The sequence below is a fragment of the Schistocerca gregaria genome, chromosome 5 (genome assembly GCF_023897955.1).
Source record: "Schistocerca gregaria isolate iqSchGreg1 chromosome 5, iqSchGreg1.2, whole genome shotgun sequence".
Classification (NCBI taxonomy): domain Eukaryota; kingdom Metazoa; phylum Arthropoda; class Insecta; order Orthoptera; family Acrididae; genus Schistocerca; species Schistocerca gregaria.
This window is the reverse complement of record NC_064924.1, coordinates 276,334,173-276,354,206: the sequence shown is the minus strand read 5'-3', so window position 1 is coordinate 276,354,206 and position 20,034 is coordinate 276,334,173. Positions and strand designations below refer to the sequence as shown.

Sequence of the window (20,034 nt, the reverse complement as noted above, 5' to 3'; positions counted from 1 at the left end):
GCCCTACGAAATATTAGCAAAAAGTTCAGACATAAAGCAAGTGTGTTAAAACTAAGTGTGCAAAAATTGAACAGTAGAAGCAAAACAGTATTTGTTAAAACTAATGAAAAATAGTTAAGCCTCAGAGCCAGAACATACCTTTGCTACAGAATCAATCAATCAGAGAGGCAATGCTGAAAATATATATGTGCGATGAGCAGTAAACAATGAACTGTCAAATAGCGACTCGTACATAGTATGTGGGATGAAAGTCAACCTACATGCTGGCGAAATGAAGGCCGCTGAAGAAGCCTATATACAAAGTGGGGGTGATAGTGTGCATATGAAGTGAAATACATTTTGCGACAGTTGATGCTCAAGTATGCCTTAAACTTTATATAGCCATATACAAGATTAACAAAAGCACTGACACAGACAACAATGAGTGAACCAAATGCTAAGGAAACAGACGTATAAAAAATAACATCGTTACTTTGTAAAGAGACCTAACCAAAGGACGGTAAACTGTTCAGTTTTTACGTCGGCGCCGTGGCCTATGGAACAGTTGAGACGCGTGGAGCTGTTCAGTATCCAGGAGACGAGGACGGCCGCTGAACGCGCGTTAGCAGGAAACAGGAGTAAGTGAAGTGCAGTGCGGCTTCGATAGCAGGGGGTGGACGTCGCCGACCGCAGGCGTGCGAGGGGCCCTCGACGCGAGTTTACAAGTTGACCTGTTGTGGAGAAACGTGCCTGTGGCTTATCTACATGCTAAGTAAAATCTAGTGTGTGAGAGATAATAAACCTTGGTTTTCTCGATTTGAAATTGCTTGTGGTAGACGGAAAAATTGGTTTTCAAATCAATAGGTAATCTACTACAACAGATAATAAAATCGATGCTTCTTCCTTTTCGGCACAAAATGTCATTTTTTCACGTTTTGAGTGACCGCATGTTTGGAGTGACCCTTACTCTCTTTGCTATTGCTACAGCGCTTAGCAACCTTAAGTGCATTTCGTGTATCTGGCTAGTCTCATGCAAAACTATATGAGGCTAAAACTAGTAAGCACGCCAATTCTTCTTCACTTAATAAAGATCGTGTCAGTGGCAAAAAATATTCTACAATTCCTTTCCTAGGGGACATGTTACACCGTACTCCGTTTACCACTAATAATGTCACTAAGCTGCTTTATATACACAACTGCAGGCCTACAACCAAAGAATATGTGGCATATATAATATTCAGAGGAATGTGTGCTCAAGCTTTTATATTGGACAAATAGGGAGGACTCTTAAATCACGTTTTCGCGAGCACTTACCCAACAAAGATGAGGATTCTTATAAGTCAACTTTCGCACAACATCTTAAAACTAAAAAAAAGAACTTATCCCCGCTGTCTTTACTCTGTGCCGAAATCTTCCTTGTAGTCGACAAAGAGTGCAGAATAAATCTTTTAGAAGAAGTTGAAATTTATAAACATTCCCGCCTTAGCTCTAAGGACCGACTGAATCGTGAACTCACACTGTTAAACGGATTGTTTTTCGACTGCATGGCTTATGGTTTGCAGTGACCTACTTCATGCCCAAATCTTATTGTATTTAATTATGCTTTCGAAGCTGGCTTGCTCACAAATTTTAAAGTAATTTTATTTTAAGGTTCCTATGTGCTAATGGCTTTTTACTTTCTGACTATGTCTTCTTGATATAGCCACGAACTACGACGTATTTTTAAATTGTAGCTGTCACACGCTGTCTTGCTAAAACTTCCACCAAGGTTTATTATCTCTCACACACTAGATTTTACCTAGCACGTAGACAAGCTACATGCACGTTTCTTCACAACAGGTCAACTTGTAAACAAGCGCGGGGGCCCCTCGCACGCCTTCGGGTCGGCGACGTCCAGCCCTGTTATCGAAGGTGATCTTTTACATGATTTGTATAAAGTATACTGCATACTTGCGCTTCAGCTGTCGCTGAATTTATTACAGCTTGTATGTACACTGGCACTCCCACTTTGTATATAGGCTTGCTCAGTGGCCTCCATGTCACCAATGTATTGGTTGACTTTCGTCGCACATACTGTGTACGAGTCGCGATTTCACAGTTCTTTGTTTGCTGCTCATCGCACATATCAAATAACTTTAGCGATATCGCTCTCTTTCATAGATTCCGTAGCATGCTATGGCTCTCAGGTTTAACTATTTTACATTAGTTTTAACCAATAATGTTTTACTGTTGCTGCTCAGTCTTTGTGCATACGGATTTAACACACTTGCTTCATATATGTAGTTTTTGCCGATCCTTTGTAGGTCACTACCCTCCGATTCTATTTTCAATTTGGCTTGATGATTTGAGCCTGTATCACTTGAAAGAAATTAGAAGTATATTAATACCGTCAGCTGCTAACGGGTGTTGATATATATCAACGGGGACAGGTAAAAATGTGTGCCCCGACCGGGACTCGAACCCGGGTTCCCTACTGACATGGCAGACGCTCTATCCTGCTGAGCCACCGTCGGCACAGAGGACAGCGCGACTGCAGGGACTATCTCGCGCACGCCTCCCGCGAGAGTCACATCCTCACCTTGTACGTCCACACACTATATTCGTGTTGTCCCATCCCAACACACTCATTATATATTTCACTTCATGTACATTGTGCATTTCGACGGACTTTGCCAATTCCAGCTGGACAATGCGACACCCCAGACGTCCAGAACTGCTAGAGAATGGCTCCAAAAACACTCTTCTGAGGTTAAACGCTTTCGCTGGCCACCAAACGCCCCAGACATTGGGCATATCTGGTATGCTTTGGAACGTGCTGTTCAGAAGACATCTTCATCAGTTTGTACTCTTACGGACTTATGAACATCCCTGCAGGATTCATGGTGTCAATTCCCTCCAGCACTACTTCAGACATTAGTGGAGTCCGTGCCACGTCATGTTGCGGCACTTCTACGTGCTCGCAGGGGCCCTACAGGATATTAGGAAAATTTGGAAATTTGTGTAAGTTCGTAAGGGAGCCCGGTGGAAGGGGGGAGGGCGGTCTAATGTACGGCTTTCCGGGTTGGGAAGGAGCGCCTGGTCCCAGTACGAATCCGCCCGGCGCACTTGTGTCGAGGTCTGGTGAGCCAGCCAGTCTGTGGATGGTTTTTAGGCTGTTTTCCACCTGCCTCGACGAATGCTAGCTGGTTCCCCTTATTCCGCCTGAGCTACACTACGTCGGTGATTGCTGCGCAAATAAATTTTCCAAGTACGTGTACACCTCCATTACTCTACCACGAAACATAGTGGTTACACTCGTCTGGTGTGAGACGTTCCTTGTGAGAGGTGGGGGGGGGGGGGGGGGTCCACTGCGGGCCGAACTGCACAATAACTCTGAAAGAGTGATTCGATGTGGGGCGGCGGAAGGGTTAAGTGGACTGCATTAGTCTTCGTGGGGTTGTGGACCACTGCAGCTGCGACGGGGACGGAGCCTCTCCGTCGTTTCTAGTCCCCTGGTTCACATACAATACAATAAAAGTTCCTATGGGACCAAACTGCTGATGTCATCTGTCCCTACGCTTACTCACTACTTATTCTAACGCAAACTTACTTACGCCAAGGACAACTCACACAACTATGCCCGAGGGAGGACTCGAAACTCCGACAGGGAGAGCCGCGCCAACCGTGGCGCCCTAGACAGCGCGGCTACCCCGCACAGCTACACGATATTAGACAGGTGTACCAGTTTCTTTGGCTCTTCAATGTGTGTGTGTGTGTGTGTGTGTGCTGTCTCTTATTTCGGACATATCCGAAAGAACAGATTCTTTCGGACATATCCAAAAGAGCAGACACCATTCTGATCCAACAGCCATTAAGGCAGAAAGGAATTACAGACATTGGCTTCAATGGGGAAAGCTGAAAATGTCCGAAATGACAGACACCGCATTTGTATAATTAGGGCGAGGACGGCCAATGATCTCTTCAGTGCGGATGTACACCGGGCTCGAAATCGTACGGGAATCGGCAGAATGCCACCAGTAGTGGCACTACATTGGGAGTGTGTGATGAGTTGAGAATTTGGATCCGACAGAAGGCTTTATAAAGTAGTCCGTGCAGATGCAATGACCACTGTGTCCGGATGGCTCAGTGGTCAGAGCATCTGCCTTAGTTAGCAGGAGACCCGGGTTCGAATCCCGGTCCGACACAAATTTTGAACTTTCGCCCTTGCTTTCAGTCAATGCCCGCTTGCGGCCAGTTTCTGTAACTCCATTGTGTTTTGAGAGAAGAAAGTTAGTGTGGGCCGCGGTCGCCGGTGCAGCCAGGCAGCGCCGCCGTGGTCACTCCGAGCGTGACGGGCAGCACGGAGCGGCTCCCGGCGCCGTCTCGCTCAGCTGGACACGCTCGCGGCAGCGGCTCAGTGGGGCTCTGGCGCCTCTCCGGCAAGGACACGGGCGCAGACCTCTCCAAGGACGAGGCGGCTCTGTCTCCTACTCCCACTCTCCGTTTAACGAAACAGACACAGACGCAACAACAGCCTTACAAGTGTTCTTCAAATACACCGCCTCGCAAAAAAGTGAGACGCCCAGAAGGGGAGGATGAAACGAAATGAAACTTCACGGACTGAGGAGGTACTTCATGCTGTTGCTGTATGAGCCCATTATCAGTACGGGGTTGCAGCCCTCTGGCTTGGGCACATGCACTGATCGGTTGGGAAGGGTGTCTCCTGTCCTGAGGGAAGCTGGCTCACAAATGTTGTTATTGAAATGACAATTAAAACAAGATACTAAGCTGTCGACACTCCTTGATACACATCAACAGAGACAGTTAAAAATGTGTGCCTCGACCAGGACTCGAACCCGGAATCTCCTGCTTACATGTCAGACGCTCTCGCCATCTGCACCACCGAGGACACAGAGGATAGTGGGACTGCAGGGATTTATCCCTTGCACGCTCCCCGTGAGGCCCACATTCCCAGCTTAATGTCCACACACTACATTTGTAGTCCCCTACCCATTACACTCATAACTCGCGGCAGACAGTCTTACCGAGTCCTGTAAGAGTTCGGGCAATGCTTGTGCATCCAGCACAGAAGAAGGAGGTCAATGGCCGGTTAGCGTTGACTGTATGAAGATGGTATCTGTTCTTTCGCACATATCCGAAAGGACAGATACCATCTTCACATAATGTTGTAAATGATTCTTGATGTCCTTGATCCTGGCACGGTGATGTAGTTGAGGTTTCGAGCTTGTCCCATACACATTCTACTCAGGTCTGATCTGGGGATCTTGTTGGCCACACAAGCACCTCATCATTAAGCAGACAGCTTGTAGAGACATTTGTGTGGCCGAGCATTGAACTGTTGAAACATCACACCTGTTGCTGTCGCTTCAGAGGTAACACATGAGAAGGCAGGATGTCGATGATGTAGCGTTGTGCCACCGTTGTTCCCTTAACATCTAGTCATGACCTTAAATCATACCCGATGGCTCCCCGCACCATGACGCCAAAACAATGGAAGAGTAGGACATTTCCCCGGGTCACCGCCAAGGCACCTTACTGACGATCATCAAAAAAATGGTTCAAATAGTTCTGAGCACTATGGGACTTAACATCTGAGGTCATTAGACCCCTAGAACTTAAAACTACTTAAACCTAACTAACCTAAGGACATCACGCACATCCATGCCCGAGGCAGGATTCGAACCTGCGACCGTAGCGGTCGCGCGGTTCCAGACTGAAGCCCGACGATCATTATTCGAGTTAGTGCACGATTCTTCGCTGAACATAATGCGACGTCATTCATCAGCAGTCCATGACTACCGATGAAGGCATCATTCCAAACGCAATGGTTTGTGTCGTGTTTTTAATGGTAGTCTACGCACGAGATGGTAATTCGCTTGTCCGGGTACTGTTAGTCTCCAACCAGTGGAGCAGGATGGCACAGAACTTTGCAAGGAGTACATCACATGTTCTCGAAGAGTATGTTACCGAAGAGTATGTCAATTTTCCGACTTATCTATCTCACATCAGATAATTTCAAACAAACAAAGTAATATTTTTATTCAATCATTTTAGGGCTTCTTAATAGTCCGATCTCAGTTTGACGTTTGCTTTCCCACGCTGTAAGCCATTACTGAGAAAGTTTTCTGTAACGTTCTTCTTGTACTGTAAGTACATTTATTACTATGTTCTGAAGTGTTTTTCAAAAATTTTACAATACTTCCAAGATGACAGATTACTCTCTCGAAACAGGGTAAGTGCAGTTAAATATTTCAGTACTGTAGCCGACAAGGAATTTCATTTTGCAAGAATATACACCACAGCTGCCGCAAAAAACGGCAGCCATGAACAAAATCGCGAACATACGGTATTGGGTGTCCCAAGAGGAATGGTCAGTGTTCTGGGAGATGAGTGAAACGATCATTCGAAACGAAGATGTTTTGTAAATATGGCTCTTAAAACGCATACGTTAAGAAATATGACCACTTGTTCATTTTTGCTATTGTGAAACACGTCTCTTCTTAAGGTATGCATTTATGCATTTTAGAGCCCAAGTTTAGTAAATTAGTGGAGCATGATCTGAAGGAACCTTATCTAAATAAATTACCTTTACTAGCGCTAGTGGTGGGGGTAGGTATGAGAAGCTATGACATGTAAAATATTCGATAACGACCGATATTAGTATCAAATCCATAGTTTTCTGGGATCTCTAGGCTCATTATTGACAGTCCCGATAGATAGTGAAATGCCAGTAAATTCTATAAAATTTTGCACACATATCACTTGCTACTTCCGAGAAATTCCAACCACATTTATTATACACTTGACTCATTATTTGTGTAAAAATACTCTAGGAGTAAGATATCCCTACTGCTTAGATGGGAATGAGGAGAGCTGACGTGTAAAAATGTTCGAAAACGACCTGCTGTTATTTTTTTCCTGTATTTAGTTGACTCGGAATACGTTAAAAAAGCGAAGCGCCACCCGTTTCTTATCTGTGTCGCTCAGTGCGTTAACTATGTCATGCGAATAAGCACTGTAGCGAGCTAATTAATTTGTCAGCATGTTTTAAAAGAAACCGCGCGCGAGAAGCTAGTTGGATGTAAATAATAAAAAAAAGTACATCTTTGCCTTCCTTCCACAATCCACAGGCTCCACTTTGTTTCAAATGCGATCCTTCAAAATGATGTATTCCATTAGTCGCCTCTAAACCTGAATTTATTTGTTCTTTATACTTCACATGCTCATTACACGTGATAACCATCGAAAAAAATTGTGCTGCATATTACAATACTAGCTGCATTTGGTTTGTTCTTTTATCGAACATCACTGCACCTCTTCTTCTCATCCGCATTACGTTACTGAACGCCTTATTGACCAAGGTTCGACGCTTATTGCGACACGGGATTACAAAGCAGTGAATGGTACTGCCACCACGTAGTTTGTATAGACGTTTATTAAACGCGACGCGTTTCGAGTGGCATCACTCATCATCAGACTTCATTTGCATGACAGACGTTGCACGCGTCGTACATTAGCGTGCATTACGACGACGCCACACAGCGTGCCAACTGCGTGGAGCGTGCTTTGTTCGATGATGTCTGGTGGCTTCCTTTTGTGTCTTCGATCAGGCTTTTTTAATTTGTTGTTTGCATTCCCCAGTAGCGGGAGGTCCGTCAGTGGCCACTTTCCAACCTTTGAATGAAACTATTAATAATACATCAACAGAAATAAAAGCGATAATTTGAAATTTGATGAGACGGTGGCGATGTGTGTGGTCTTGAAACCTCTGAGGGCGATGGTGCTGAGCGCTTCTGGTAATACTTTTTATTTCAGCTATTTGGATGCAGATTGTAGAATAAATTATAGGAAAGTAGTTGTGGAATGAGAGTTGGTAAGGGCTGAGAGGCGGTACGTTGTTGGTAGGAGGCGGGTAAGATTTTTGTTAGACAGGCTAATAGCAAATAGAATTCTGCATAGGTCGCAGGAGACAAGAAACTCATATCCACATAAATAGAAAGAGAAAGAGATTGTTTGGGCTAGGCGTAGTGCTCATAAACTTATAATTGGATCTTTATATCGACTATCAACTGACCTTGGCCCCTTTAATACGACCTTGCACAATCCATACCACAACTTATCAGGACGGGAAACGGGATGGCGAATCATGGTTGGTAGTCGTACTTTGATTTACACATACTTAATTTATTTACATAAGGTTCCTGCAGATCATGCTCCACAATCTTCACTACAAGCAGCAGTTACTTAGTATAAGTTCTTATTGAAACAAAACAAGTATAAGCATAAAATGCTTGTAAAAACAGTTCAGAAACAACTAGCAAACACAGTACGTGGCTTTGCCAAACTTAAGAAAAGCTTACAACCAACAGTACAGTTCCTATCAAAGTGGACCAGCCACTTAATTGCATTTAAATACTACACGGCCCAAACAACACTTAAGTCTCACGTGGGTAACCACAATTCACTAGAACATAGATATGTAACTGGAGCAAGAAAGGTTGCCATGAAACAAACCCAGATCACACTTAGTTGCAGGTCTGTTTGTTTAAACATAAGAAAATCACAAATTACAACACGAGTTTTATCTACATCGGCATCCATACTCCGCAAGCCACCTGACGGTGTGTGGCGGAGGGTGCCCTGAGTACCTCTATCGGTTCTCCCTTCTATTTCAGTCTCGTATTGTTCGTGGGAAGAAGGATTGACGGTATGCCTCTGTGTGGGCTCTAATCTCTCTGATTTTATCCTCATGGTCTCTTCGTGAGATATACGTAGGAGGGAGCAATATACTGCTTGACTCTTCGGTGAAGGTATGTTCTCGAAACTTTAAAAAAAGCCCATACCGAGCTACTGAGCGTCTCTCCTGCAGAGTCTTCCACTGGAGTTTATCTATCATCTCCGTAACGCTTTCGCGATTAGTAAATGATCCTGTAACGAAGCGCGCTGCTCTCCGTTGGATCTTCTCTATCTCTTCTATCAACCCGATCTGGTACGGATCCCACACTGCTGAGCAGTATTCAAGCAGTGGGCGAACAAGCGTACTGTAACCTACTTCCTTTGTTTTCGGATTGCATTTGCTTAGGATTCTTCCAATGAATCTCAGTCTGGCATCTGCTTTACTGACTATCAACTGTATATGATCATTCCATTTTAAATCACTCCTAATGCGTACTCCCAGATAATTTATGGACTTAACTGCTTCCAGTTGCTGACCTGCTATTTTGTAGCTAAATGATAAGTATCTATCTTTCTATGTATTCGCAGCACATTACACTTGTCTACATTGCCATTCCCTGCACCATGGTTATCCGCGTTGGCGGAAGGAAAAGATATACTATTCCCTTTGTTTGGCGTTTTCCCCCAAAGCAATCCGGACGTGGCAGGGTTACGTAAACACAGCAGGACCTAGGCTGCGGGTTACACCTCACTCCCCGCGTTGGCGCTTACAGCAGCTTTTGACAAACACAGGACAATTGCAACTCTCTCAAACACACACAAAATACAGGGCAGAATGCTTGCATCAGACATACTACTCGAACCCTATTATAGGCTCGTACCAACTGAAATCGGGATTCATCTGACCAGACCAAGGTTTTCCGACCGTGTAGGACCCGACCTATGATGTTCACGAGCCCAGGAGCAGCGCTGTAGTCAACGTTGTGCTGTTAGCAAAGGCCGTCGTGGCGGTCGTCTGCTGCCATAGCCCTTTAACGCTATATTTCGCCTCTCTGTCCTCGTATGTCCCTCATGGGTTTCTGTGGTTATTTCTCACAGAGTTGCTTGTCTATTAGCACTGACAACTCTACAGAAACGCCCCTGTTCTCAGTCTTCAAGTGAAGGCTGTCGGTCACTGCCTTTCCCTTGGTGAGAGGTAATGTCTGAAATTTAGTATTTTGGCACACTCGTGACACTGTGGACCTCGGACTATTGAATTCCCTAACGATTTCAGAAATGGAATATCCCATGAGTCTAGCTGCAACTACCCTTCTGCGGTCAAAATCTGTCAACTCCCGACGTGCGATCGTAATCATATTGGGCATCTTTTCACATCTGTACAAATGACAGCGCCACCAATGCACTGCCCTTTTATGCCTTTTGTACGTCATATTACCGTCATCCGTGTGTGTACATATTGCTATTCCACGACTTTTGTCACCTCAGTGTACCTATTTTAACTGCCGCGTCACATGCGCGCAACGTCACCAGATGGCGTTCGCAATGTTTTGGTTCATCAGTGTACAGCGTATGGGAGCAAAGACCCTGAGAATGATGTTTCATCGTTGGCGCCAGTTCAGTCTCCGCTCATAGTTAACACTGTTCAGTGATCTCTATACTGCATGGATGCAGAACTCAGGTAACTCAGTACAGAGCTGCAGCGTGTCTCCGGACTCATGTGGTCTTCTCGGTCCGCTATGTTGTAATTAGGATAATCGATTCGTTCCGCCTGTACATGATTAACAAAAACTTACCGATTTCAGACGGCCTTGGGAGAGCCAGTCCTGACAAAACTCTACCATCTGGTGAGCAAGATGTATGAGACAGGAGAAATACCCTCAGACTTCAATAAGAATATAATAATTCCAATCCCAAAGAAAGCAGGTGTTGACAGATGTGAAAATTACCGAACTATCAGTTTAATAAGTCACAGCTGCAAAATACTAACGCGAATTCCTTACAGACGAATGGAAAAACTAGTAGAAGCCGACCTCGGGGAAGATCAGTTTGGATTCCGTAGAAATGTTGGAACACGTGAGGCAATACTGACCCTACGACTTATCTTAGAAGCTAGATTAAGGAAAGGCAAACCTACGTTTCTAGCATTTGTAGACTTAGAGAAAGCTTTTGACAATATTGACTGGGATTCTCTTTTTCAAATTCTGAAGGTGGCAGGGGTAAAATACAGGGAGCGAAAGGCTATTTACAATTTGTACAGAAACCAGATGGCAGTTATAAGAGTCGAGGGACATGAAAGGGAAGCAGTGGTTGGGAAGGGAGTGAGACAGGGGTGTAGTCTCTCCCCGATGTTATGCAATCTGTATATTGAGCAGGCAGTGAAGGAAACAAAAGAAAAATTCAGAGTAGGTATTAAAGTCCATGAAGATGAAATAAAAACTTTGAGGTTTGCCGATGACATTGTAATTCTGTCAGAGACAGCAAAGGACTTGGAAGAGCAGTTGAACGGAATGGATAGTGTCTTGAAAGGAGGATATAAGATGATCATCAACAAAAGCAAAACGACGATAATGGAATGTAGTCGAATTAAGTCGGGTGATGCTGAGGGAATTAGATTAGGAAGTGAGACACTTAAAGTAGGTAAGGAGTTTTGCTATTTGGGGAGCAAAATAACTGATGATGGTCGAAGTAGAGAGGATATAAAATGTAGACTGGCAATGGCAAGGAAAGCGTTTTTGAAGAAGAGAAATTTGTTAACATCGAGTATAGATTTAAGTGTCAGGAAGTCATTTCTGAAAGTATCTGTATGGAGTGTAGCCATGTATGGAAGTGAATCATGGACGATAAATAGTTTGGACAAGAAGAGAATAGAAGCTTTCGAAATGTGGTGCTACAGAAGAATGCTGAAGTTTAGATGGGTAGGTCACATAACTAATGAGGAAGTATTGAATCGGACTGGGGAGAAGAGAAGTTTGTGGCACAACTTGACCAGAAGAAGGGATCGGTTGGTAGGACATGTTCTGAGGCATCAAGAGATCACCAATTTCGTATTGGAGGGCAGCGTAGATGGTAAAAATCGTAGAGGGAGACCAAGAGATGACTACACTAAGCAGATTCAGAAGGATGTAGGTTGCAGCAGTTACTGGGAGATGAAGAAGCTTGCACAGGATAGAGTAGCATGGAGAGCTGCATCAAACCACTCTCAGGACTGAAGACCACAACAACAACAACCGATTTCAGGTTATAATCGTTATCAAAATTGTATTTCTTGGAGGACCCACAGTTTCGAAATATTTTATACAGATGGTCTGTAGTAAGCCATAATGTAAACATCCTTCGTGAGACCTAAACGTTTCCCGGCAAATTGAATGTTCAAATAATTTACGGGTTTGCCGCCGGGTTACGTCGTCGACCACCGCCGATATTTCGGCAGGAGCACACCCTGCCATTCTCAGGGCACAAATGCAAGGAGGAAGCAATGTGCAAGGGAATTTAATACCTCGGTTCACAGAGGAGAAACAAGGAAGATACCGCACACAGAACAGGTAACCGCAGAGTTAACACACAATCAAAGATAACCCCCATTAGAAATATCGATAGTGACTATTAATCAACAGGTGAGGTAGCACTAATTCTGACCCTCTGTCTTCTGATGAGAGACAGAGCCGGATTCCAAGCAGCATTTAAACAAAATCCACCATCTCTGTTTATAAGGTTGCTTGATATTTGATTTCAACAGCTTCCTTAATAGCACTATCCCAATAACTGGACGTGCAAGCCAGGATCTCCGTGTTGTTGTATTCCATAGGATGACCAGTGTTAAGGCAATGTTCTGCAATGGCGCATTTTCTCGGCTGTTGTAAGCGTGTGTGACGTTTATGTTCAATGCACCGGTCTTCCACAGCCCTGATTGTCTGACCAATATATGACATGCCACAACTGCAAGGAATACGATAGACACCAGCCTAACGCAAACCAACATAATCTTTTACGGACGCCAACAGGGCCTTAATCTTAGAAGGTGGTCGAAAAACACATTGCACATCATATTTCCGCAAAATGCGGCCAATCCTGTTGGAAATGCTTCCTGCGTAAGGCAAATAGGCCGTAGACTTAGGTGCCACTTCGTTGCTATCGTCATTCACCCGTTGCACAGAAGGCTGATAGCGCAACGCACGTTTGTGTCTAACCACGCGGCACATTTTTGGTTCGCTTTAACGAACGTGTAGATACGCGCTTCGTTATTTCCACTGGCGATACTACCCGACCTTCCCCTAATCATCCCACGAAGATTGGCACTGGTGTAGCGGCTGGACACCGAGGTGAAAAAAGTAATGGGATAGCTCCTAATGTTGCTTGGCGTAGTGCAGAAACTCGACGTGGCAGAGACTCAATAAGTAGCTGGAAGCCCTCTGCAGAAATATTGAACCATGCTGCTTCTATAACCGTCCATAACTGCGAAAGTGTTGCCGGTGCATGACTTTGTGTAGGAACTGATCTCTCAATTATGTCCCATGAATGTTCGATGGGATTCATGTCGAGCGATCTGGGTGGCCAAATCATTCCCTCGAATAGCCCAGAATATTCTTGAAATCACGAAAAATTTTACCCTGTGACATGGCGCACTGCCATCCACAAAATTTCCATCGTTGTTTGGGAACCTGAAGTCCATGAATGGCGACAAAAGGTCTCCACGTAGCCGACATAACTACACTCATGCTCATAAATTAAGGATAATGCTCATATATGGTGAAACAACGCTCTGGTGGGCAGTTTGCGGGTTTAAATTACCTAAGGGTATGACCGTGCGGTGCATTTGACCTGCGGTCGTCGCACGGTAGCGCTGGCAGCAGTCCACATACGCAAAGGTGTGTTGGTGCATGTCAGAGTACGGTGCAGCGAGTAAGTGTGCAGACGTTTTCAGACGTGCTAATGGTGACTGTGTGTTGAAAATGGCTCAGAAAACACATATTGATGACGTTATGAGGGGTACAATACTACGGTGACTGGAGGATGGTCAAACACAGCAGGTCGCAGCACAGGCCCTCCGTGTGCCACAAAGTGTGATCTCACGATTATGGCAACGATTCCAGCAGACATGAAACGTACCCAGGCGCTACCGTACAGGACGCCCACAGTGTACAGCACCACAACAAGACCGGAATCTCACCATCAGTGCCCGCAGATGGCCACGGAGAACTGAGGGTAACCTTGCTCGGGACCGTACCGCAGCCACTGAAACAGTTGTCTCCAGACACACAGTCTACAAGCGAATGAACAGACATGGTTTTTTTCGCCCGGAGACCTGCAAGGTGCATTCCACTGACCTCTGCTCACAGGAGAGCCCATAAAGCCTGATGTTAAGAACACAGTAAATGGTCATTGGAACAGGGGTCCCAGGTTATGTTCACGGACGAGTCCAGGTGTAGTCTGAACAGTGGTTCTGGCTGGGTTTTCATCTGCCGTGAATCAGGAACCAGATACCAACCCCTTTATGTCCTTGAAAGGGACCTATATGGAGGTCGTTGTTTGATGGTGTGGGGTGGGATTATGATTGGTGCACGTATACCGCTGCTTGTCTTTGTCAGACGAACTGTAACAGGTCAGGTGTATCAGGACGACATTTTTCACCAGTATGTCCGCCCTTTCAGGGGTTCAGTGGGTCCCACCTTCCTCCTGATGGACGATAACGCACGTCCCCACCGAGCTGCCATGGTGGAGGAGTCCTTAGATACAGAAGATATCAGGCGAATGGAGTGGCCTGCCTGTTCACCAGACCTAGACTCCATCGAGCACGTCTGTGATGCTCTCGGAAGACGTATTGCTGCACGTCTTCAAACCCCTAGGACACTTCAGGAGCCCCGACAGGCACTGATGCAAGAATGGGAGGCTATACCCCAGCAGCTGCTCGACCACCTGATCCAGAGTACGCCAACCCGTTGTGCGGCCTGTTTACGTGTGCATGGTGATCATATCCCATATAGATGTCGGGGTACATGCGCAGAAAACAGTGGCGTTTTGTAGCACATGTGTTTCTGGACGGTTTTATCAACTTATGACCAATACGGTGAACTTACAGATCTGTGTCGTGTGTGTTCCCTATGTGCCTATGCTATTAGCGCAAGTTTTGTGCAGTGCCGCGTTGCGTGGCATCACATTCTGCACTGATCCTTAATTTATTAGCATGAGTGTATTTCCAGTCAATGATGGGTTCAACTGGCTACCATCCGCTCTTACCAAAAGAAATGTGGACTCGTCTGACATGGCACTATTCAGTCCTCTAGGATCCAATTGTTATGGTCACGACACCAGGAGATGTGCTGCAGGTGATGTCTCGTGCTGCTGCCGAACATACTCGCGTCGGTCGTCTGCCCATCGAAGTCTCTGTCCAAACGGATACGTTAGTCGTACGTCCCTGTCCGATTTCCGCGGTTACTTCACACAGTGGTGTTTACCTGTTAGCACCGACAGTTTTGTAAATGTTCCGCTGCTTTCTGTCGTTAACTGACGGCCGTCGGCCACTGCGTTGTCCGTGCTGAGATATAGTGCCTGTAATTTTGTGTTCTCGGCAAAATCATGGCGCTGTGGATATCGAAATATTGATTTCCCAAATGATTTCCGAAATGGAATGTGTGATGCGTCTAGACCCAACTACCATTCCGCGTTCAGAGTCCGTTAAATCTCCTCGTGCGACCATAACCACGCCGGGAATTTTTCACACGAATCATCTGAATGCAAATGACATCTCCGTCAATCCACTGCTCATTTGTATACTGTGTACTGGACACTACCACTATCCATCCGCCACCGGTGCCTGAGTGCCAGCACGGTAGCTCAGCGTGTTCGGTCAGAGGGCTGCGTGGTCTCTGCAATTAAAAAAAAAACTTAGTCAAGGAATCAACGGTCAACTTGAACGGATGTCTAGTGACGTCCGCCCAGACCAAACTCAACGAATAATACCGAACAAAATGAGAAAAAATTAGTGGTCAGCGTGACAGAATGTGAATCCTAAGGGCCCAGGTTCGATTCCCGGCTGGATCGGAGATTTTCTCCACTCAGGAACTGGGTGTTGTATTGTCAGCTCGTAAATGATGCGTCTACTCTTTCAGCATAACGCAGTTATTGGCATTCCTGTTACGCTCCGCCCCTCACACAATTTCATCGAACACACTCCCCCCCCAAGAATCTTATTTTCCGGTCCATAAAACGAATTCAGTGACATGGGTACGGGGAATGGTGGTGGGCTACGTCTACAACGAAACGGAAAAGGACAAAATGGATTTTTGGCATTTTCTTCTGGATGGACACGCGAAGCTTTAACAGCGTAAGAAATATAGGCAAGACTTCGCTAATTACGTGCGGCGGTCTTTTACCGACTCGCCGGCCAGATTGGGTGTGACGGGTGAGAGATGAGATAGGAGACGTAAGCAAACACAGATATCGATCACACTTAACGGAACCTTTGTTATTTTCGAGAAGACGGCCCAGTCTTAGGCCAAAGTCTGGAAAACGGGTCGATAGATGACTCTCTTGCTCTACCGAATGTCGGGTGGTGATCAGGTGTCGCCCCCGACATCAATTTCATTTCATTGCTAGAGGATCATGTTTCTTTTGTATTTGTACTATCAGCAACGTCTTCATGTCTTTTTCATTTGGACATTTTTAATCTTATTCATTTCCTTACTTAATTAATTTTCTAATTAGTCACCATGTCAACATTTGGACATTGTAGACATTATTTATGCGGTAGTGTACAAAATGTATGTCAGCAAAGGTTGTAAGTCTGACCTTGTAAAACAATTATTCTCTGTAATACAGCGGGTGATCAAAAAGTCAGTATAAATTTGAAAACCTAATAAACCACGGAATAATGTAGATAGAGAGGTAAAAATTGACACACATGCTTGGAATGACATGAGGTTTTATTAGAACCTAAAATTTAAAAAAAGTTTAGAAAACTGCCGACAGATGGCGCTGGATAGCAAAACGTCAGTGTGAGCATGGTAATCGTGTATAAAAGGAGCTGTAATGAGAGAGAGAATCAGGTGCGCCAGCAGTCGCAGCATGTTGACGTTACCTGAAAAGGCGCTTTTGGTGATGCTGTATTATCAGAATGAGGAATGTGCTAGTTCGGCGTTACGATCCTATCGCCATAGGAAGGGGATTCGAACGGGTAAAGGTCCGTTGACAAATGCAGCTGTGGCGAGAATGATTTCGAAGTTCGAAGCCACGGGTTGTTTAGACGATAACCCCGTAGTGGCCGACCGAGCACAAGGCGTAATGCTGCTGACACAATTCAGGACGAAATTGAGACTGTAGCGGGTTCGTCTGTGCAGGGGGAAGTCAGCGCTCGTGCAGTTGGATTTACCACATCTACCGTTATCGGACATTTTTTCTTCGAGGAAATGTGTGATTATGGTTTTGTAACTGCTACCGTGACGGGTGAGAGGTACGCCGATATGTTACAGAATCGCATCATCCCCAGCCTGGCTGATAAACACCTGCTGGAACGTACGACTCTTGTGCAGTTTGGCGCTCCACCCCATATTGCTAGACGCGTGAAAGATCTCTTGCGCGCGTAGTTTGGTGATGATCGTGTGATCAGCCGCCACTTTAGTCATGCTCGGCCTCTCAGGTCCCCAGACATCAGTCCGTGCGATTATTGGCTTTGGGGGTACCTTAAGTCACAAGTGTATCGTGATCGACCGATATCTCTAGGGATGCTGAAGGACAACATCCGACGCCAATGCCTCACCATAACTCCGGACATGCTTTACAGTGCTGTTCACAGCATTATTCATCGACTACGGCTATTGTTGAGGAATGACAGTGAACATATTGAGCATTTCCTGTAAAGAACATCATCTTTGCTTTGTCTTACTTTGTTATGCTAATTATTGCTATTCTGGTCAGATGAAGCGCCATCTGTCGGACACTTTTTGAACTTTTGTATTTTCTAATATAACCCCATCTCATTCCAAGCATGTCTGTCAATTTGTACCTCTCTATCTACAATATTCTGTGTTTTATTCAGTTTTCAAACTTATACTTACCTTTTGATCACCCGATATATATACGATAGATAAAAAAAAAGTGGCTACCGTCGTTCCTTCTTAACTTTGATTCCCGAAAAAATAAAATAAAAAATAAAAAAAGTGGTCAGCGCGATAGAATGTGAATGCTAAAGGCCCAGGTTCGATTCCCGGCTGGGTCGGATATTTTCTCCGCTCAGGGACTGGGTGTTGTGTTGTCCTAATCATCATCATTTCATCCCCACCGAAGCGCAAGTCGCCGAAGGGGCACCAATCGAAAGACCTGCACCAGGCGAGCGGTCTGCCCGACGTTAGGCCCTAGTCACACGACGTTAGCATTTTACCGCCATCTGTATAAGTGCATATCGCTACCCCGTGACAGCTTTGACCCTGCTGCCGAGGCACGGTCTGATAGCGGAGGAGCCGGCAGGCGCAGGCGGCCGGGCTGCCTCGTGTCTCGGCGAGCTGGTCCCTGCCGCACAGAGGTGGGCGTCGGCCGGGTCGCGGGGTCGGCTGGCGCCGCCCACGGCTGGGCGAGGCAGCCAGGCGGGCTGCAGGCCACACTACGCAGGCTGCAGCACGCGCTCTCACGACAGCCGCGGCCGTGTCGCCGTACACACAGGACGCCGCGCCGCGCCGCGCCGGGTCACCGCACCGCGCTGCGCCAGCCTCTGCGGCCCTGAGCGCAGCCGCGCTGCCCTCCCAGGGGCGCACCAAAGAGCCAGAAACTATCTGACCGCGATGCGACATACAATACTGGCCACTGAAATGGCTACACTAAGAAGAAATGCAGATGATAAACGGGTATTCATTGGACAAATATATTGTACTAGAACTGACATGTGGTTAAATTTTCACGTAATTTGGTTCAATAGATCCTGAGAAATCAGTACCCAGAACAACCACCTCTGGCCGTAATAACGGCCTTGATACGCCTGGGCATTGCGTCAGACAGAGCTTGGGTGGCGTGTACAGGTACAGCTGCCCATGCAGCTTCAACACGATAATACAGTTCATCGAGAGTAGAGACTGGCGAATAGTGGTGAGCCAGTTGCTCGGCCACCATTGACCAGACGTTTTCAGTTGGTGATACATCTGTAGAATGTGCTGGCCAGGGCAGCAGTCGAACATTTTCTGTATCCAAAAAGGCCCGTACAGGACCTGCAACATATGCATATGCATTATCCTGCTGAAATGTAGGAATTCGCAGGGATCGAATGAAGGGTAGAGCCACGGGTCGTAACACATATGAAATGTAACGTCCACTGTTCAAAGTGCCGACAATGCGAACAATAGGTGACCGAGACGTGTAACCAATGGCACCCCATCCCTCACGCCGGGTGATACGCCAGTATGGCGATGACCAATACACGCTTCCAATGTGCGTTCACCGCGATGTCACCAAACACGGATCGATCATCATGATGCTGTAAACAGAACCTGAATTCATCCGACAAAATGACGTTTTGCCATTCGTGCATCCGGGTTCATCGTTGAGTACACCATCGCTGGCGCTCCTCTCTGTGATACAGCGTCAAGGGTAACTGCATCCATACTCTCCGAGCAGACAGTCCATACTGCTGCAAATGTCGTCGAACTGTTCGTGCAGATCGCTGTTGTCTTCCAAACGCCTGATCTGTTGAGTCAGAGATCGGGACGTGGCTGCACGATCCGTTACAGCCATGCGGATAAGATGCCTGTCATCTCGACTGCTATTGATACTAGGTCGTTGGGATCCAGCACGGCGTTCCGTATCACCCTCCTGAACCCACCGATTCCATATTCTGCTAACAGTCATTGGATCTCGACGAACGCGAGTAGCAATGTCGCTATGCGATAAACCGCAATCGCGATACGTTACAAACCGACCTTTATCAAAGTCGGAAACCTGATGGTATGCATTTCTCCTCCTTACACGAGGCATCACAACAACGTTTCACCAGGCAACGCCGGTCAACTGCTGCTTGTGTATGCGAAATCTGTTGGAAACTTTCCTCATGTCAGCACGTTGTAGGTGTCGCCACCGGTGCCAACTTTGTGTGAATGCTCTGAAAAGCTAATCATTTGCATATCACAGTATCTTCTTCCTGTCGGTTAAATTTCGCGTCTGTAGCATGTCGTCTTCGTGGTGTAGCAATTTTAACGGCCAGTAGTGTACTACACTTGGCACCAGTGCAAACGTCAACTCCGTCAACATGCTTAGCTCAGCAAAAGATACCATAGCTAGACACTATCTAACCAAAAATCGCCATTCTGACAGCTTCATCTCGGCTGGGGACACTTCTAATGAGCTGTCTGAGTGTCTGTGCAGGAGTGGAAGCCCATTCTTCCACAGCAGCCTAGACCAGAG

General features: G+C 46.0%; 1 protein-coding gene and 1 non-coding gene across 3 annotated transcripts in view; both read left to right on the top strand.

Annotated features, from left to right (window-relative positions):
* Positions 1-20,034, top strand: part of LOC126272472 (chondroadherin-like protein) — a 512,729-nt gene that overhangs the window by 329,364 nt on the left and 163,331 nt on the right. The gene's annotated exons all lie outside the window — the stretch shown is intronic.
* Trnal-uag (transfer RNA leucine (anticodon UAG)) lies at positions 4,090-4,163 on the top strand. The gene has a single exon. It is a non-coding gene; the product is annotated as a tRNA-Leu (tRNA).